This window comes from Cynocephalus volans, chromosome 8 (genome assembly GCF_027409185.1).
Source record: "Cynocephalus volans isolate mCynVol1 chromosome 8, mCynVol1.pri, whole genome shotgun sequence".
NCBI classification, from domain to species: Eukaryota; Metazoa; Chordata; class Mammalia; order Dermoptera; family Cynocephalidae; genus Cynocephalus; species Cynocephalus volans.
Window position 1 is genome coordinate 94,703,408 of NC_084467.1, and position 22,681 is coordinate 94,726,088.

General features: G+C 37.0%; 1 protein-coding gene across 6 annotated transcripts in view; it reads left to right on the forward strand.

The window, feature by feature from the left end:
• The window catches only part of NTNG1 (netrin G1), a 318,889-nt gene that overhangs the window by 80,931 nt on the left and 215,277 nt on the right, over positions 1 to 22,681 (forward strand). The gene's annotated exons all lie outside the window — the stretch shown is intronic.

The following is a 22,681-nucleotide window of genomic DNA, read 5'->3' on the forward strand; positions in this document are numbered from 1 at the left end:
TGCCAAGCACTGTTTTATGTGTTCCTCTTTTCTAGTCCGCACAGCCATTCCAGGAGGTAGACACTATTCCCCCCTATTGTTTGGATAAGAAAACTTGCACAGAGAGGGTAAGTAATTTGCCTAAGGTGATAAAACTGAAAAATGACAGCAGCAATATTTGAATATCTCCTCTTCCCACTCTTAACAACACACTCGGATTCCCATATAAACCCAAGGTCAGCTGGTCCCCACAAGCAAAAAATTGAAAGCCAAGAATTACTGTCTTTCATTGGATAAAGGCCAGTGATTAAAATGGGGAGGCTGCTACTAAACCCACAGCTTCCAAATCTGTCAACATGAGCTACTTATGCAGTATTAAGCCTCAGGAATGGGACAAGGAAACAAGATAGAGAGAGATGGGGCAAGGCCTCCAGCAGAGGTTCATGCATAAGCACAAATGAAAATGACCCTTGGGAAATAACACCAGCTAACTTTTATTGAGCACTTTCTGTGTGCTAGATTCCATGTAATACAATGCCTTAGTTAATTTAAGCTTCTTATAATTATTCCAATTTTATCAATGCAGCAACTAGGGTTTCAAAAGGTTAGGTAATTTTCCCAGGGCCTCATAGCTGCTAAATGACAATAGCAGAACTCAAACTTTATTTGTGTGAATTCAAAGGGGATGCTCTAGAACTTCTGGTTTCATTTCTGGTAATGAGCTTGGAAGCGATCACTCTGTTCTTACAACAAGGAAAACCTGAACAAAGTGGAAATGCAATGACTTTTTTGGGGACCCATCAGAGATGAGGTTTCAGGACAAATCACCATTTCAAATTCTGGACAGACAGACACATTCAGAGAGAAACATCCTAGATCTGCATACCAGCAGCCCAAGCCACTGGAGCCATGCACTTCAATAATGATTTCAATGAATTGCTGGATGCTGAGTATAGACTGGTGTGAATATGAGAAATTCTGAGGAACCCAACCTCAGCGGGGACCCTACACTTTCACAGACTTTATCTCCAGGAACTCCACCAGGTTCTCTTGGTGAAGATTCCTTCAATGCTCTGGCTGGAAGGAATTATTGTGAAATATGCCTAGAGCCTTCTCCGTAACAAATGCCTACTCTCCAGGATAAGCGATGTTCTCCTCAGCTAGGGAAAGGACATTCCTTCCACTCCAGATCCCTCCAGTCTGCCAATCTCATCTAATCGGGGACAAAATAGAACACAGGGACCCGATCTTCAAGGAAGTATATTGGGACCACTGCAACCAGGGAAGTAGAGAGGGAGATGGGGGGACAATTACCTATGCCCCTAGAGTAACCTAGGGAACATGACAACCTGGAGACGAGGGCCCATTAAAACACTGAGATTTAATCGGATGTTTGGAGGATGACTTCCTGTCCCACACCTTGCCGCCATAATAACAGGGCCCCAGTATAATAACTGGATTATAGCTGAGGGAAGACAGCAAGGACACCTGTATACGTTTTACACACACACATACACACACACACACACACACACACACACACACACACACACACTCCCCATCTGGGCATATCATATTCAATCTGCAGAAAATCAGAAAGAAAACATCTTGAAAGAAGCCAGATTTGGGGAAACACCTTACTTATAGAGGGAAAACTCTAATAATTACAGTGGACTTTTGGTTGGACATCATGCCAGCGAGAGCATGGAGTGAAATATTTAGTCTTGAACAAAAGATGTATCAACCTAGAAGTCTATGTCCTTTGAAATTATCCTTCGAAAGTGAAACTTTAAGTTCTTCAGGCAAAAAGAATAGGATATAGGTCAAAAATTTGGATCTACATTAAGAAAGGAAGAGTACTGGAGAAGGAAAAAATGGAGGAAAATATTTTTATTTTTCTTATTTCTAATTGATCGGAAAGATAACTCTTTCAAATAATCATAGTAACAGTGTATTGGATGATTATAGCATATGGTTCAGTGAAATAAATGATAGCAATGCCAAAAGGGATGGGAGGGAGAAATTGGAAATATTCTGTGATAAGCTACCTGCACTACACGTGAAGCGATATAACGTTATTTGAAGATGGACTTGGATTAGTTTTAAAAGTACTGTAAACTCTAGAGAAACCAGTAATTTTTTTAAAAAAATAAGCAAAATTGATATACCAAAAAGACAGGAAACGGAATTGCATAAAATGTTCAATTGAAACCAGAGAAGGCAGAAAAAGATGGGAGAAAGGGAAGGAGGGTGGGGCAGGAAATGAAGGTGTGCACCTAATCCCAGCAGCGCTTGGTCTCTATTCGGCTTTGCCTAGAAACCCACAATTAAGACCGAGCTGGGATTCTGAAATCAATCAAATAAAATTATTCAATGAGTTAAAATATACTCATAACTTTTAACTATGACTGGTAAAAAAAAATGTGTCTGATAAATAAGCCCATCAAGTTAGTAAACCAAATTCCAAGTATAATTCCTGGCGTAAAGTAGGTGCTTAATGAGGTTAAGCAGTGGGTCAGAAACCAGAAAGGCAGGCGGACTAAGGCAAATAATTTATTAAAGATTTGGGCAGAATCAGAAACGAGCAGCACTAAAGAAACAGAAAGGCAGAGTAAAGCATATGGATGATAATCCAAACAGCCAGAGTTGGAGGAACCTAATCAGAGTGTGGTCAGAACAGAAAAGATTGCTGAAATCCCCTGCATGTCATCTAAGCTGAAAGATGATTTATAAGGCTCCCTATATTCCAGGCACTGTTTCACATTAGGGATAAGAAGATGAATAGATTGCGATCCATACATTTAGGAAGGTATGGTCAAGAAAGAGGTGTAGACACATAAACTACTGTCATCCCATTCATTCATTTATTCAACACATTTATTGAACACCTACTTTATATCAAGCAATGAAATAATTGGCAGAGTGAAGGAGTGCAGAAAATGCTAAGAAGTCACATGCGAGGGAGCAAATAATAATGTCTCGGGCTTTCAAGAAAGCTACAGATGTTGGATGCCATGAGAGTTATGCCTAGAAGGAGTAGAACATATCATACAAGAACCTGAAGAGCCATATAGGCTAGCAGAAGGAAAACAATCTGAATGACAGATATGGAACACTAGCAATGTATGACTTAGAATATTTAATGAATGTTTTATGCTTTGTCTCAAATCATTTCCATGGATTCTGTTTCTCAGGGCCGAAGAGCCAGATCAGACAGAGAAACACTAGATCGGAAGAGAAATAAAAGGGTGGGGCAGGTTCTAATACCTCATTTTGAGTTTAAATAGAAGGTCTGAAGTACTCCACATTGCTAAACCATTTTTTTTTTTTTATTAACACCTGAAATTAAACCTACTTGGCATTCTTGATCCAAGAGTAAGAAGTCTGTTTTCTGAAGAAACATTAGCTCTTCACCTGGGAGTGAGCCCTATCCTTCTGACAACCACAACGATGATAGATAAATAATTTCTCAGTTGTGTAGACTAGAATCCAACAAAAGAGAGCTCATCATCTGTTATTATGTCCATCAGACTAGGACTGGTATGGGCTATGTGGCTATCGAAGCCATTATGTTTAGTGGGACTAGAGAGAGAACAAGAAGCCACTCATGGTGTGCTGGCCAGGTTGAGTTAAAGATGGGGTGTGGAGCACAATAGCTTAAGACAATAGCTTGGGACAGGTGGTTAAAAAAGAACGAATTATCCTTACAGTGGAGGTGGAGCTCAATATGAGATGAACTATGAGGGAAACTGAGTTTAGCACATGTAACACTAGGCTCTCTCGAACTGCACTGTTCAGTGACACAGTCACTAGCTTTTTAAATTTAAATTTGAGTTCATTAAAATTATATAACATTAAATACTTCGGTCCTCAGTCAACCTAGTCAAAATTTCAAGTGCTCAATAGTTATGTGTAGCTAGTGGCTAACATGTTGGACATCACAGAAATAGAACATTTCCATCAATGCAGAAAGTTCTATCAGGTAGTAATGTTGTAAAGTATGTGGGGTGTGATGATGCACTAGAGAAATGCAATTCATGTCCTCCAGAAACAACAGCAAAGCAGCTTTTTTTTTTTTTTTTTTTAGCAACAAAAATAGTAAAGCTTTTGCAGGATAATGACCCAACATTGCCAACAAACATTTGTAGGGATGCTTATCTGACCTTTTCAAGTAAATAAAATATCCTCATTTCACTACAGATGAAAATGTACCGATTAGGAAATTCGGTTTTAGTGAAGGCAAGTCACTTCACAATGGCAGTAAATAGCGGCAGAGTCAGGAATTGAAGTCAGGCTGCTTAACTCCAAAGCCTGCTCAAGACATCCCAGAATGCAACATATGGGACCAAGAGGCTGCCAGTGAGCATGGTGGTGGGCACCTTTGGCTATTTACAGCCAGTGTCTGAGCTTTGTAGTGACTGTATATTCTGCTTAGGCAGTGCCCTGCTGCAGCAATTGTACTTTGTAATGTCACTTTTACCAAAAAATGTGTACATTCCTCTGCAAATCCTTCTCGATCTTTGCAAAACATTACATGCGTTAAATGTTTTTCACTAATACCTAGCAAAACATGGGTTTCATGAGTCCAATTTAATTTTCATTGTGCAGTTAGTGAAAAAATGTGAGCAAACTCTTTATGTACAATATAAACACACTATTTTTTCTATAATGGAAATTAATGTAAATTTAACCAATCAAAATATTTTTTTTTAATTTAAAATTTACTACCATGTACTGGAAAAATTCCTCAGTTTCTCAGTTACTTAGAAATTATGTGGAGGGCCTTCATTTCACCTACCCTCTGTATTCTTAGTTTATTTCAGGAGATAACAAGTCTAAGATAAATATATTTAGTCACTTCAGATTTGAGTGTTTAAAAAGTGCTAATTATATTACATGATTTTCTTAGAACTTTTTCTACCTTTCCTCCTAATTCAAAGGTTTTTGGATGTAATTGTTGAGATATATTCATTTTAAAAAATCTTTTTTTTAAATAGAGAATAAAGCAACCCCTTATTGCATCCTTTGGGGCTAGGGAATTTTAGGTAAAGTTTAGTTTTCAGGCTGTGAGATAGACCTTCAACTCTCATAGGCTCAAATTATTTAGAAAATCTTGGATCATTTGTGACTGACAGTTCAAAAATACAGTGATCTTTTGTGTCTAGCCAATGTCATGCTGGAGAATACTAAATCAATAGTAATGCTATCAGAACCAGAAATCAAATGCAAAATAGTTCCCTTGGCTTCCTGCATAATGACATTTGCTCTTTTGATAAATTACTAATGGATTCTCGGACAGGAGACCTCCTGGAACAGCCAAACCTGGGTATAAACGGAAAGGAGGAAGCAGGGATGTTTATTGTGCAGAGAACAATTGCCTTCAGTTAATGTTCTACACAACGAATGTCCAAATATAAATGAATCTCACATTGTGATAGGACATCAGTAAAGAAGCCAAGAACAAGCAACCATAAACCATGGTCTGTTGGCCCCACAAAAAGCTGTTAGGAGAGCTCCACACTAACTTTAACTAGCACAACTCAAACCAAACAGAGCAAAGCACTACAGTGACCAAAGCCACAGTTCTCCCTGGAATGCACACTCACTCCCTGAAGAACGTGCAATCATTGGATCAACAGCATCACTAGTATACTAAATTTTAATAAAATTGACTGATTGCTTGACTCGATTTGGGAGATGACTTGATGCTAGGAACATAATTTACGGCAAAAAAAGGGGGGAGGGGAGTTCACGTAATTGTCTTTAAAAGCCTGAACTGACATTAAAAACTTCTGACCTCCTGTATCACAACACCCACAGACTTTTTAGTTAAACTTTGTATTATGAAATACACATATACTAGAATATGTTTGATGTTTACATGTATATGCATATATGGTGTAAAGGAAAGCTTGATGAATAGTATCCAAATACCACCTAACTCAAAGGCTTTAGAAATTTGTAGCAAGAGAAAGTCTTCCTACCACACAATTGTATTAAATACTATGATAAATGCAGATCAGCCTCTGAGCTTTACAGATGCCAGGTAATTTCATGCAAGATGTGTTAAGTAAAAGAGCAAACCAGTTTACGTTTCCTGTATTTGTGGTCTGCCAAATGAACGTACGTAATGCTTTGGGCTCACTCTGATCCTAACCTTGCTCTATGCTTACAAGGTAGTTGCTGTATTTTTGTATTGAAAATGAATAAAATGAGGACCTGCTACAGTAAACAAAAGATCTTTTCCCTCTTGCCACTTGACCACCTCATTTCCTTGATGTTGTGGCTAGATCTCACTGAGCTGCTAAAGTGAGAAAATGTGTGCTCCAAAAATACCCTTTGTTTTGTTGCATTTCCAAATTAAAGGGGAAAAATTTTATACTGAAGGATTAAATGCAACCAGGGAACAAAATAATGAAAAGCCTGATTTGAGAAGAAATAACTCTTTGGAATAAGAGGTTACCGTATGTCAATATGTCATATACAGGGAAAGTGAGCTTTTGATTACTTAGAGGTAAGGTTGCCAGAGGGTTTCTGATTTAAATTTCTAAGGCTTGATCAGAGCATCAAGGGGTTTGTTGAAAATCCTTGTAACTTGTGAACTTGACTTTTATTCCTTTGAAAAATTATACAAAATATTTTTTGCCCACATTTATATTCCATGTGGTATGTTTCTCCTCGTAGCTTTGCAGCTATTCCTGTGCAGGCTTTATACTTGTTATAATGTCAGTGATTGAGTTGAATTGAGCGTTTCTAGAAAAAGCAGTAAGTTTTGGAAGAGGAAAAGTAACCACAAAAGTTGGCTCTAAAAATGTTTTAAGCTTGAAAAAGACTGGGAATAACCTAAATCAACATGAATCGGGACTATTTAAATAAATTACAATACATCTTTAAAACAGAACTCTGTTTGTCAGTTTAAAAGATCAGATCCAAGATATATTGAAATTTTTTAAAAGTGCCCCTGCTGTTAAATACCTTGAGTTTCTCACAATATTTTCATGTATGTATACACAGGATATTGGAAGAATTGCACAGTACATTAGTAATGCTGTTTTTGAGGAAGGGAAAGGAGCTAGAGCTCAAGAGATTGAGAGATTTGTTTTTCACTGTATGGCCCTTTCTACTTAAACAATTTTAGTATGAGGATAGATATACATACAGATAGAACTATTCAGTTCCTTACACTATCTTTAAATGTATTAGTTATATTCCAAATTTCATCAAAACTAGGCATTTTGTCCAGTAAAGTGTAGGTGGCTATATAACAAGTCAGAAAAATTTTGTTTTGAAATGAAAAACTAAATTACTAACAAACCTGGAGGCAAATTAATCATATAGCAATAAAGCATCTTTCGATCTATGGCAGTAATTACGGGAAGATAACAACATAGTGATATGATAAATAGATTTGAAAAACACACCTATTATTGCTTCTAATGTAGAGGTTACTAACTTCATATATGAGGTTGCTTATTGCTTATTTTTAAATATTTGCTTTATATAGATATAAGCCAATAAATATTAGCGTTATCTACTTTTAGTTATCCTGTGGAGACAAAAGTACGAGTAAAATAGATAAATGTAAAAGTTTGAACTATTTTTTTTTTCTTTATGCTGCCTGTAACACACATCCAAAACTCACAATTCTGAAAAATTGAAAAAGTGTTGACAAATTGGTTTCCCCTCCAACCCCCATAATTTTAACTTGCTCTGAAATGTGCCAAGTGAGGTATCTTGTATTATGTCCCCACATCTGCTGCTCCATACAATCCAGTGCTGCTGTTCAGAAATAATAGGCCCCCTTTTATTCTCTAACACAGACACTGCCATTATGTGAGATTGTGTTAAAGATTTAAATTTTTCCATTTTATATTTCTGTTTCAGTTTCTTCTATGGAATAAATGATCCATTATTTCAGTAATTTTGTGTATTGTTATATTTTTGAGGTTCCTTCCCTCTCCTCGAGGTGCTCTGTATTTCTCTATCTGTCTGTTTTTGTCTCACTTTTGCTCTTCCTGTCTCTCACACATGCCATTCACAGATCTTCTGAATCAGGTGAAGAGTATGGAGCAGACAGCAGAAACTTTAGTGTGGCACATGCAGGACGGTGCATCTCATGCTGGAGAATTTAGCTGTCACTTTGGAGCCTGATAGAACTAGTGTGCAATTCACATACCCCAAGTCCTGAAAGGGAAACTGCATCTGGTGTCAGGGCAGTTCACTGATAAGATTTTATCTTTTCTCCTGCTGATACTGATAGAGCCATAACCAGGTGGGCAGTAAATAAAGAAGATTTATTATGGGCTGGATTTGTTAGCTAACGGTACTTTCTCAGAACTATATCGAAAAAGACCCAGAAGTGTTCATCTTTCACATCCGTGGGGCTCAGTAATGAATTGTGTAGTGGGGGAGGGGCAGCTGCAGGAACTTACCCATGCCATTCCTTTCAAACAGTGAACATTTCACACGCAGTCAGCCTAATCTGAATAGATGACTAAAAATCCAGCGGTTGATAAATTATCATCATAGCACCTGCATCTTATGCCTCAAGAACCGTAAGCAAACCCAAGGCTGTACTTGTGGATTAATTGAGCATGCATAATTTACTGCAGCAGTTTACATAAGTGTAAGTATTTTTCTCATTTTGGTAAATAGGCATTTCCAGCTTCAGGAGAAAAATCAGAATATTGCTGCACAATGAAATGAGCCATCAGCCCATTCGGCTATTACAAGAAAAAAAAAATCTCTTCTTACCATCACTGCTGAGTTTTAAAATTAAAATGATTTTTCAAGTTTAATTTGCTTTTACCATTTGTATTTATTTCCTTCCATTCACACTTATTTTGTTTATTTTTACCATTGCTTGTAATCAATAATATTTGATGCCACTGTAGTTGAATGATTTACAGAATGTTAATCTAGGAAAATACTTTCATTGCTGTTATTTTAGGTAGACAAAGGTGAGGAGCAAATGAGTAGAAAATAATAGTCAGAAACACATCAGAGTTTGAATGGTTTGTCACATGTTTCACCTATGGGCTTTTGGGTAAATTAAATGTTAATGCTGTCAGTATTTTTTCATCTATAAAATGGGAATAATAATACCTGTCCCATAAGTAGTTGTAATAAATGTTATAATGAATGTAAAGAGACTGATTTAGAGCTGGGCACAGGTTAGGTGCTAAATAAATGATATGTGTTTTTCGTAATTATCTTATTAAAACAAAATTTATTTCGTATACCTTAGTGGTAAATTCTAAATCTCTAAGTTAATTGTTTAAAGCATTTGTTGCTACATGAGAATTTATTTAAATTCTTAAGTGGAGGCTATAAAGTGTCTAGAAATACTGTTTATATAATGGTCAGTTATCTAATTATGGCTTTGTGGCAAATTATGCAAGTTTATGCACAGGCAGATAACCTAGGGGCAATGTTAGGTGTGTTCGACTGCTCATGTCATAAAGTCTACATTAGAGTTTTATTCTCTTTGTTTAAGCCAAAAAGGGCCCTTGTGGAAAATGAAAGCTTAAATGTAGCTGTTCATAAAGGAATACTACTATAAATTTATTAATCCCTGTTTTACAATGGGGAAATACATCTAAACCTCATTTCATTTAGTAGGAATAATCTTGGGAGGTTGAATTCCAATTTGATTTTTCTCATTTACTCTTACTTCCTGTAATATTATAATTTTAAAGTATTTTTTTATTTATGCGGAAATTTTTATCACAGTAGCTACTAATGCTGAAATCTTTAATTTTGCTATCTCAGAGCACCTGTCTAATAAGTTATAAAAAATGTAAATAAAATAGAGAAACTGGCTACTTAAGGATCTTTTCAATGAATCTTACAAAATCCAAGATCCCTTTTATAATAGGGTAAATGTATTTGTATAGTAAGTTTAATTTTTCATAATACACAACTCCCACATGTAAATTGTAAAGTGCATTGTACCCTTCATTTCTTGGTGAGAATTACAGCTTTCAGCCAGGCATTGGGTTATTCCTAGAAAGACATGTCACATTTTCTGCCACTTCTCTGTGGATTTATTGATGTGGCTGTCACCCTAGAAACCCAGTGAATTCTGAGATGAGGCTGCCTTTCTGCTTGATTTTTCACTGACGTCCGTTTCAGGAGACCATTGTGAGGCTCTGGTGGAAGAAGCTGAAAGGGTAATTCTCCATAAGAATAATCTTGTGTTTCTGAGGCTTTCCATCTGCACACACAGGACTGGTCGTTTCCTGAATACTAAGTGGGAAATGTTGAGCCATTAGTTATGCCACAATAGCACCCTCAATCCTACCTAGAAAGAATCATTACTTAATTAGCCAGTCTTTTTTTTTACTTTCTTTCTCTTTCAGCCATATGTTAAAAATGGGGTCACAGAGTAATGAATGGGAGAGAAACAAGCTAAGAGGAACATGGAATGGAGAGCATAGGGCTTGGAGCCAGACAGGCCAGGATTCCCTACCACACATGAGCTGTATAACCTTGGACAAGTTACTTAAAATACCTAAGACTCAGTTTCTTCTCCTGCAAACTGGGTATGATGATAATACCCACCTCATCTGACTGTTGGAAGGTTCAAATGAGATGATACATGTAGTTATAAGCACAGTACCTTGCAGTGTGATTTGGTGATTTCCATACAGATCTATACTCAGAGACATGGACCTTCTGTTCTAATTTCTGCCAGGATACCAAAGGATTGGGTCCCAGTACTCAATCTTTTCCCTTCTCTCCATATCATGTGGTCAGCTTTTCTTTGTTGGTTTCCTGAATGTCAAAGTTGCAGTGTCAACCATCTGCCACATAAATGTTAGAATCTTGTTTACTCTTAACAAATGACTCCTTTTGTAAGAGAAACAACATCAGTATCAAGAGAAGCAAGGATCTCAGCTGTGGGCTCCATCAACCATCTGGTCCTTAGAAGCTCTGTTGTTCTCTACCCAGTTGATATGTGTCTGACTTTCACCTTTTCAAGTGCAGCCAAAACAAGGAAGTCAGAGGCTGGTGAGGTGGCGAGTGGTTGTAGAGGCTCAACCTCACCAACCACAACTGTTTATTTAGATCAGTTTTATAGTTCCCACAGAACTATGTAGGGGTTGTCACTCAAAATGGGTCCCTCGTCACTACAGTGGAATTTTGTCTTTTTTAGCTATCATACTGCCAATGTGCCTTTCTATGTAAAGAGAATATCCCACTGTGTATAGTTTCATTGGAATATAGTACTTTGTCTCCAAGAATGGAAGTCAAGAAAGGGAAATAAAACTTTTCAGGGCCTGTTGGCAGCCAAGGCTTGGTCCTGGTACCTTGACTCAGCTAACCAGATGCTTTTGTTTGGGGAACTGACTTCAGGATAAGAATGTGAGGATCTGTTCAGATCCCTTCAATGATGGTCAGAGGAAGCAACACGTTAATTACTGCAAAGTTCACTTATGAAATAGATGTCTTCTCCATGTGCTGGGAGGGAAGAAGCAGGTGGGGAAGCCAGGTCTGGTTTGGGAAAGACTGCAGACAAAGCAGGTAATGAGGAGTTAATCCTACCAAGGAATTAAGATTACATATTTATACATTTACTACCCACTTGTCCTCAAGTCTTCTGTGATTTAAGACAAGCATTTTTCATTACTTTTGGCTATCAAATTGAGTTCACTGAATCTATAATGATGATCAAAATATAAGCAATTTTATTAACCTGTCAATTATTATTCAGCTTTCTTATTCTGGTCACATTCAAAGTCCAGCAATGTGTTAAAAATAAAAGACAATGTTTCTTCATATCCAAAGTGCTGACTTTCAAATGTTTCTTTCATGAATGGGAAGAATGGGAACGGGGGTTACTTGTGTACTGGCTTCTTATAAAATCTTGTGAATGCTCCCTGTATGCTTCATAAGAGGTTAAAATAGTATATTGATTGAAATTTGAAAGTTAGTTTGGGGAGTTATGTATGTATTTGGACATTAACCCTTAAGAAATTACTGCTTGCATTATTCCCTAAAATAGAAGTTCTCCAAATGTGTTATTTTGATGAGACCACCCGTAAAAAGAGTTCTGGGCCCCAAATGTATTTGGAGAGAACTGCATAAAATATCTCCCTCTGAAAAATCCACATGTATATGAGCACATTAAGAACTTTGCACATTTCTGAGAAAATGAATTTGTTTTACATTGTCTGACCCAGAGTTTTACAAATTTATCTGACCACCAAGACCTTTCCTGTAAAATAAAAACTATGAGTATCCCCTGGAACTAATAGTTTATTAGATACGCTTTGGGAAATGTCACCATAATGTTGCTATATTGTATTTCTTTGCATCACCTATTTTCAGCAACAGATGCTGAGCTTATATGGGAGAAGAGCAGGTACTAAGAGATATTCACTCGGAAGTCAGTGCATTCCAGTAGTCTTTCCTGATGGTGACAGTCACCAATGCAAGGTGGGAGTGGGAAGAAGTAATTTCCTTGTCATATATAGGCTTCAGAAACTTTTCTCTCAATCTAAGTTTACCTACAATCTTTGATTAAATCTTCTTTGGCACAAATTTATACCTTGAGGTGTAGGTCCAGATTGTTGCTCTCTTTACAGATTTAACACAGCGATTATCTTAACCAAGGAAGTTTGCAAATTGAAAAGACAATGAGAAAGGTGATTTTAAAAAAGAATGTATAAATCAGAAACTTCTGGTAAAAATATAAAGAACTGTATGGGAGGGAGAAGGTGATGGACTAGTGAGTACAAAACTATGCTATCTACCCTAAGTGAATCTTTGTGCAGTTTATACATGTATTGAAACAACATACTGTACCCCACAAATATGTACAAGTAAATGTTAAAATATTTTGAATAAAAAAACTAAAGAACTATATGGGAATGATCAACACCAAATTTAGTTAGGCAGGTAGTTAAGGGTGGCAGGAAGAGAGGTGGGAGTGATCAAGGAGTGATACACAAAGGAAGGAGGCAGGTGTATTCCTGGGACACATGCTGTGACACTCTGAGGTTTGCACACAGGAAAGCCATCAAGAATGCTCTCAAGAAGGGCCCCTGTGAGAAAGGGAAGAAGAGAGAAGGAGAAGTTGAACTGTGGTCGCTTTACAATATCAATTTCAGGTCGCTTGGCCCTTCAGAGATGTCCCAAATCCAGGCAAGAGGGCTGGGGCTAGGTCTCACAGACCCCTCGAGCCCATTGTGCAGACTGGGTCACAAACGCTTCACACGCAGGTTTACAGCTAGGTAACAAGAAAAGGTCCTTAGAGCCGTGGATGAAGAAATAATAGGCTTTATTCAGAGCTAGGAGCAGCCAACCTAATATGGCTTCCCAGGGTATCCTCTAGAAGCTTCCTGCATCCAGGCCGTTAGTCCTTTATACTCCAGTCCATAATCCAAAACACCTGGGTGCACATGTGCAATTATATTAGAAAATAACAAGGAAACCCGTGCGCATGCGCATACCCACCTCAGATGCTTGGCAGGACTGCAAATGTCGGAGGGGTCCTGATCATTTTCCTTATATTTTCCCAATAGTACCTCTACATCAACCAGTCGTTGGATGTGAGCTGCTCCAGGCAAGGTAGAGTGGTAGAATGACCTTGGTCAAGGCCACTTCAGGTGAAAGCAGCCAACGGGCTGAGCAGCTGGTGGGGTGGATGGGTGTCTTGGTTCTGAAGTGGGGGTCCGGGTAGCATTGCCTTATCCACTTCAAAGAGCTCAACTTCAAGTTTTTCTTTATTAAAAATTTTATTAATAAAAATTATTTTAATACACTGTTATCCTTATGTTAGGTTAATACCTTTTAATGTCTTTAATCATGCAAAACATACTTTAAGAAAAAATATTAAAAGAATACATTTATAATGAAGAAATTTCATGCAGTCATGCTTCAAATCATCCAAAATCACTGGGAAAAGAATATGTTTCAGATGACTGACTTTTTAGTTGAAAATCTTACCTAAGTGCCAAAACTTTAAGCACTATTTTTAATGGAAATCTTACTAAAATATTTCTCATATATCTGTACCTTATTGAAAAGGCTGAATTGTGCATAATAGAACTTTTCCTTGATGAGTGTTTTATTAGTTTGGGTCCTATAGTATTCTTTGTGGAAATGCGTTTTATCTCCCCTCTCACACATACTTTCCTTTGTCCACCTGCATTCCAGCCAAACCAATTCCTCTCTCTGGTTTTTAGAATTTTTCACTGGAATCACCATTCTCTAAGTCACCCAGGTTTGTAATCCCAGAATCAACTTCTGAAGCCATTCCTTTGCTTTGCTTTCCTTCTAGTTAGCAAATTAGTTCACAAATCCCATGGATTGTGTATCTTGGCTATCTCTAGGATCTTCCCTCTCTTTTCATTCTGGGGCCATGGCCTTAGCTCAAGGCCATAAAAACTCTAACTAGACTAGAACATTTATATCTAACTTAATGTCCCCAGTTGAACCTATAGCTTTAGACCAGTCTCCTATAACTCAGCTCTGATCATGTCACTGCACTACTCAAAATCCTCAGTGGCCAGACTCCTCGGCCTGGCATGTAGGGCCCTCACTGACCTTTCCCGTTTCTCCTCCTTCTGTTATCTGTGAGCATACTACTTTCAACCAAATTGGACTATCCTTGAACACAGTTTTTACTGTTCCCATAATCTGTAAACTCCTGAAGGCAGAGAAAGGTCCACCGACTGACATATTGAGGACTGAAGAGTATATAGTTTAAGAGGGTGGGCTCTGGAACCAGCCTCCATGATTCACTTGCCTACTAGCTAGTTGTATGACTTTGAGTATGTTATTTAATTTCTTTCTTTATCAGTCCCTCATCTATGAAATGGGGATAATAGCATCTGCATCAGAAGATGCTATGAAAATGAAATGGCTCATATATGTAAATGTTTAGAAGAGTGCCTGGCTGACAGTAAGCATCCTGTAAATTTTGGCTATTATTGTCGCTTTTTGTCAGGTCTTATTAAAGCCTTCACTGACACTCCTTCTTATTATGGAATCTTTCACTGAAGCTTCATGGTACATCTTTTTTTCTTAACCCAGCAATTGATTTGCTGCTTGCTAATTGTATGCCTGGTCCCAGATTTTTCTCTTTGGTGATTCCTTCCTGTTCTAACTCAGGAAATGTTATATTGTATTGAAAGTCATAGAAACCATGTAAACAGTTTTTACTGAATAGATCCACCAGGCAATCATATCAACATCCAGAAACAGGGAATTGCAGAAAGCTAGGCCATATGGGGTTAGACTGAGACTTCTCCTTCCGACTTTAGGCTAGTTCACACTGTTTTGGTCTGCTTCTGAGACCCACCTTAGTTCTCTTAGGAGACCGACTTTCTCTGTCCATTTTCTCCATATTCTTCTTGCATGTGGGTGGATCTGGCTTGCTAAGGCACTGATTCCTGCCTGAACATCACTTGGCTTTGTATCAGGACTCACAACAACTAACAAACTTTGTCTCGTGGTGCCTGAATTCCAAATTTCTTGGAAAGAGTATCTTACTGGCTTAGAGCAGACTATGGTTTGGTTCCCTGGTGCAATTATCCACTCCTATTATAGTTAGCTATAGACCAAGCTGTAACTTTTTCTGGTACAAACATGACCACTTAGATCAACCCTCCTGCAGGATCAGTGGATGGGGAATATCACCAATACCAGGGATGGGCATAGGCCCAGGGCTGACACCACAAATAGACATACATCTTGTCACTATTTTTGCTGTAAGAAGATAGGTGTTAGTGCTTCCTTCTAGAATGTCTGCTTTCTTTACCCCTTTTCCCACCCAAGAAGAACTAAAGAATGCTAGAGAAAACTTTTCACAACCAAGCATTTTAAAATCTACAATCTTAATTTTATGGATATTTCTCAGAAAAAGGCCCAAAAGGTAGCTTCACTCGGCTTCCATGGCTTAAAACACAGCCTTGAGAAAATCTGTTATTCAGTAAGTTCTGGCCTAAATGAAGCCTTAATTCCACTGTACATGACAGGGAACCAAATTTCAGTTATAAATGCAATCTGGTGACTCCTTTTTACTCCTGGCAGCAGCCACCCTGTGATAAAGGTCTGGTCTTCATGACATAAAGTGAAGTTCAATGATAAGAGTTCCCTAATTGCATTTGAAGTTATTGAATTCAGGATCCAAAAAAAGAAACCTCTAATAAGAGATTTGCTTATCCTTTTATTATAAATTATCAGAATTAGCCCCCATGTAACCCATTTTTCCTGGAAAATCAACCAACTCTTCTTCCCAATTTGTGTGTCACAAATCTTAGAGAAGAGTCCTCTTTTGACTCTCTCTATTTTTCATTTCATTTTTATTCATTGGGACATTTATAATTAAGTTTACCTGCCCTTTCCCAGAAGGCAGTTATTGGTCTAAATCATATTATAATTGTCGCAGGTCCTTAATGGTTTGCCTGATATTTGCTAGTGTTGCTCCTATTTCCTCTTTTATTTTAAAGCATTTGTCCTTTTTGTTTTACTCTGACATTGATATGTGTTGTTCCTCTCTGCAAACAAAGGAACGAACATCCCACACTGCAAAACATTTGTGTTACACTTTCCTCTTGAAATTAGTATTCTTTTAAACTGGTTAACACATTTGTACTGTCTCTGACACCTTTAACTATGACAACTGTGAAACAAAACAGTGTACAGTGAACAAACACATCACTTGGAGCCGATTAGATTAATTACTATTCGGGACAGTGCTTAGATTAATTATTTTGTTTGTGTAGTATGTTTGTTAAGTGGTTGCCTGATTGCTGCTCAGAAGATTGATTACTTGTTACATTTACCTTGTGGTTTCTGTGGGGAAAACATCTTTTAGGATTCATCACTTCTAAAAAGCCCAGGGGGCTAGGTTGACAAGAGAATGCTCCAGTAAAGCTGTAAAGTGGAGAAGGGCTGAGCAAAATGTGTTCTTTAAATAAACACCTACAGTGGTGGCTAGGGTAGCCATCAGATCTGTTTAACATCAGGAGAAGCAATCGATGATAAAATTGAGTTAATATGAACTACACAATTTGAAAACCCAGCACACCCGTTGGATTGCAAAATTGAGGTGAATAAGCAGTTCCCAAGATTTTTTGGTTTCCAGTGAGCTAAACCAGAAAACTCTTTGGGTGACTTTCCTGTCATTTTACCTCTTGACTGTCGTGTACCTTACTTCCCAGTGGCAGCCACAGGACCACTGCTGCTGCTGCTGCTGTTTGAGTCTGCCCTCATGATGGGGCTCAGGAGCCCCCCGGGTCCTTCTGAAGAATCCACACCTCAGCCTCTGAGGGGCTTGCCTTGCTGTAAGAAACTACATGGGGTTATGTGATGCATAAGAACATGCATTATCTGCTGTGTTCAAGGGGTGACTGCCAGTGCTAGGAAAGGATTTACGATAATAAGATTGTGTTGCAATGAGGGATTATAACAAATTTAAATAGAAGAGTATTTTTGAAAGAAACAAATGAATTAAGGATTAAAAATAGAACAGCATTTTGTTTAGTGAAAGGCCGGATTAATCTCTCCATTTGGGGACACAAAAATACATTGCTTAAACATGATTGTTTATTATACCTATCTGTGACTTTGAATGCTTATGGCTGTATTAGACTAACAATGTTAGGACTAAAAGAGGTTTCACGCATCCTTGACAAAAACCCTACCTTTGCCCCAGAAGAGAAAGACTAAAGAATATTTTTATGTTTCCTAGCCTTTTGACCTTATCATTTAGGTCTATTAATCATAGTCATAAACAATTACAACAACAATAACACAAAATACTTAGAAGTAGGGCACTGAAGATACTTACAACTTTTAATATTATGGATTAAAACTAAGCTATCATTTTAACTAATATACCTCCTAGCAAATGCGAAGACAATAACTAAAATAGCAAACTAATGAAAATGAAATAAAACTTGCCTTATGTTTTAGTCACAGTCTTTTATTGCTTGAGATTTCAGAAGATAAGCTGTTTACAAACACAAACATGCTTTTTAGCATTTAAAATCATTTTGAATTTAACATTATTAATTTAAGATTATTATCATAACCATCATGCCATTATGGCAAAGATAGTTTCCTCCATAAAGATACAGTAATTGCCCAAAGGAGAAGCAACCTGAGCATAGATACTGGGACAGTGATAAATGAGAAGAGGATGGGGGGGTTGTTTTTGAGTTGGTTGGCTTTCTACAGTGGTGCAAAGACCGGAAATAAAAGAAATGCATCAGCCAGGCTGAAAATGTATTTAGGACCTTTTTGATTAAATTCTTCTTTTCTTGTGTGACTTGAAAGCTGGAACTAGATGGGAATTAATTCTTTAAATATCTTCCTTTCTAATTAACTGCTCTATTGTCTCTTTGAGGGTACCTGTCTAAGTTCAAGTCCAATCGGAAATTCTAGTAATTCAGGTGTTTCAACAGTTACCCCCACATTCCTCGGTTCTGACAGACTATTATCTTGGGAAGTGGGGCTGAGACTATTGTGGGAATAAAGTTGACTATAAAACAAGTTTTCTGTGATTTGAAAATTCAAGTTCAGCACATTTAGCAATAGCCTGGAATTCTGAGAAATAAGTCCTGTTTTCCACAGCATCCCCAATACCTTCTATTACTGGTCTTTTCATACATTATTAAATCTTTTATAACTAAAACCTATTCTACTAAAATAAGTTGGTTAAAATTATCATTACACTCTTAAAATATAACTGTTTTGAGAAAATTGAAAATAGGTGTTTAGAACCTCATTGGGTTTTTTGTAAGCTATTGTCTTAATTGTTGTAAAAGCAGCATATTAAAGGTATTTGTGAGAGTGGGACTTTGTTATGAAAATGGTTTTCATGTGTTGTTTATTAAAGTCATTTCCTTACTCTATGGTCACACCTCAAATATTTAAAGGTCTATGTAATTATTTGATAGTTAAATGTGGCTCTCCTTTGAAAAGGAAAATGACATTATTGATCCATTGCTACTCCTAACCCACAATTTAGTTTAAGTGCCTTTTCCCTTTATGGACAATGAGCTTCTACCAGCCTCTCATTAATTTCCTCATGTAATCAAAGATATCTCTCAGAAGGCAATAGCCAGGGTGGGGAGTATAGTACTGGGTGTTTTCTGGAACTATGAGCTGCTAACTGGACTCATTTACTCATTCATTCAGTCAATAAATAAATGTAATTATTCAATGTATTGAGCACTTACTAGATTCCAGACTCCATGCTTTCATTTTCTGTATGAATGGAAAGCATAATCTCTGCCTTCAAAGAGCTCAGAGTTTTGTGAGAGGACCTGCAAAGGAGCAAGCAATTAACATAAAGAGTCCTTGAAACTAGCCTGACAGAGCCCAGAGAGGTTATAAACGTGTCCCCAGGGAAGACTGAATAAGAACTCTTAGAATGGAAGGGTTGAGAAATGGGTGTCCAGGCAGAGGGTGCTGCACTTGCAGGCAGTTGCAGAGAGATCCCTGCTCAAGTATTTCCTTAAGTCTGGAGGAGGAGGAGAGAGGTACAGGAGGCCAGAGAGGAATCCACTGGGAAGGGCTTGCTAAGCCATTCATTTGGCTTTTACCCTGCAGAAACTGGAGAGCAAATGAAGGATTTAATCAAGAGAATGACTTCTGTCCAATTAGTATCATATTCTAACTGAATTAATCAGCCATACTTTAATGCCTTCTCTATACCTGTCAAAATGTCCAAACTGTTATTTTTTTTATTGTCCAAACTGAGCCAACTTCAATGTCTGACAGATTTGACTTTGACATGTTTTTGCTTATCTGAAAGATATGGAGATTTCTCTTTCTAGTTTGAATTTTTAACTTCTATTTTTCTTTCTCAGCTACCTGCTGGAGATCTTTTCCCATGCTAAATTGAAAGTTAAATGTGCCCCCCAAAATAAGCATATATGATATTTTTAAAAGATTATATATGCTATTTATATGATATTAACTACCTGCCTTTATAATTATTTGGATTGAATGAACCAGTTTAGAAAGCAGTTTAGGTCATAATTCATAACATTAAAACTAGAAAAAATCTTAAGATGTCACTGTGAGAATATCATTGAAACCCATTTTTGTTAAAATTATCCCAAAACTGTAGAACAAATAGGGCTAGAAGAATACTTGAGAGAAATCTGCCTTCTGATGTGTGTCCATTTCAAATATTTATTTCATAGTTTAAGTATAGATAGGGAAATAAAAATTCCTCTCATCTCTTTAATATTTTGCCTCAATTTCCCAGTTAGCTCTTTGGAAATAGAGGATTTGCCCCCTTTTTATTTAAAACAATGACGGGATCAAAACCTGTCAATAAAGTAATTTTAGATATCTTAATGAATAAATTGAATTGCTGCACAGCTGTTCCAGTCAGTTGATTTGAAATTGATTGTGAATATATCCAAAAATACCAACTTGACTCTGCACAGCCAATTTGATCCCCGCATGTAGATGTGGTCTAAGGAGGGGCGCCATGTGGGGAGGATTAGAGCCCTCTTTGCATGGACCCAGCTAGGAAAAACCTTCCCCTGTGTTAGCTGGGGAGACTCAGAGCAGCGGGGAAAGAAAATGTCCTGCACAAGCAGGAGAGAGGGCAAAATTTTAGATGCAGCTGGCTGGAATTTACCACAATCAAAATACCTTATTCTCTCTATGACCTCAGCAGGGAAGAAGTATCCCACATTTCCCCTTTAGTAATCTAGCATTTCTTCCCCTGCTTTCCCTTTGTTTCAGTAGCCTCAGGCCTAGGATAAAACAGAGAGCCCTTTTTCCCCTGAATTATTTTATTATTTAAGACATCGTCAATGATAATAGGACTTCCTTTCCGATTTTAAAATTTTGGGCAAGTGGGATTAAAACATTATTTGAAAGCACACTCTCAGGTTAATCCCTAACCCTACAATAGCATTGGTAGTCTTGCTCTGTGTACATAAGATTATCTACATTTGGGTTTATGGGATAAATTTCATTAAATTAAGTGCTCTTACCAGGATTATAAATTCTTTTATTTAACTTTTGCCCAGAGCTATTCTTAATAAGTGTTTCCATGGCTCTATGAAGTTTTTTTTTTCACTTTAATAGTGGTTGATGGGAAAAAATCCACATGATGTTGCTAAAAAATTGTCACTGCATTAAAATAATGGAGGTTCATTTCTCTGAATTAAAGCATGTTACTTTATGTACTCAGACATAATCACACACACACAAAATTTTAATGAAATCAAAAACACCTCCATAATAGACTCTATATTGCAGTTTGTTGAAAAAAGAAAAAAAAATCAGAGTATCTTTTTTAGGGTCATGTGTAAGCAGATACAGTTTATAATGACAGCAAACACTCATATTGCAATTTTAATGTGCCAGTATTTATTTTCTCACAAAATGTATATTTAAAGTGGCTCCTTTTGTTTCCTTAAAGAAAATGAAATAACTTCTTGGAGTTCATAAACAAGCAAGTGGCAGAGCAAGATTTGAACTCAGGGGTGCATCTCCATAGGGGACAACTGGCCACTTCATCGAATGCCTCTGACTAAAAGGAGAGTTCAGATTCTATGCAGCACACTTGGCCAGCCCAGTCTAAGGAGGAACAGAATTTAATCTGCTAGTGTGACCATCTTCATACAAAGAGAATAAAGTAGTTTTGTTGTCGTTCTTGCTGCTGTTATTATTTATTTGTTTTAATCTCTGGAGGAAGAAAATGTTAGAATTACAGAGAATACAACATTTTTCATCTGAAAAATCCAAAGGGAAATTTGAAAATAAACTAAGGTAATACTTGAAAGGAGTCCTAAAAATTAATCAACTCTGTAATGGGAGTGACCAAAATTTGATTGATATTAGGAACAGAAAAGAAATATCATTTAGAAAATTCTGGTTGAAAAAATGCACTATAAGAATGGTTAGATTTAAAATTCAGAAAACCATTATAGTTGTAAGCACCAGTTCCTAAGGATGCCAATCATTTTTATAATAGTGTTATTATTTCCTTTTATTTTATTTTATTTTTTGCCATGTGTTCCTGTTCTATTTTTATTCAACTAATGCTCCAAAGCACTCTGTAATTTAAAAACTTCTAATTGTTTCCAAATGCATTATTGGCCCTTTCACAGTAAAGTGCTTACTAGATCAAGGTAGCAAATATGTTCAGAAAAAGCTCAGCATTATAAATAACAGGAATAAATTGGCGGTGTTCCTTGAAAGAATCATCAGTATTAGGAAGCATACCATGTAAGGCATGAAATGTAAGGCAGCTTTATTTACTAGCCCACACAATCATGAAAATTAGGCAGAGAAAGTACCTTTATAGTCATTTAGTTTAACTATGTACTTGCTGTTTATATCCAGTTTTCATAGATATAAACCCAGAACCTGTTAGAACTCATTTCTAGGTCATTTCCCTCAAGATCGATTCTTTATTTTTCCTCCCTAAAAATATTATTTTGCTGGTAATGAATAATTCACATTTGCTACTTACTTCTGTTTTACTCTCATTATATGTTCCTTCTCCATAAGATAAAACCACAGTCTTGCTATTTGCTTCATTCAAATACCAATCAGCTACTTCTCTCTAATGTGTGAGATGTGTGTGTCATAGCTGCCATAGATCATTAGCAGACAGAATTCATTTTTTTAAGTCTCTATTTTTCACCTTCACATGATTATCAAAATCTTTACAGTATTCTTTATATATTGAGACAGAAATATAATTCAGCTT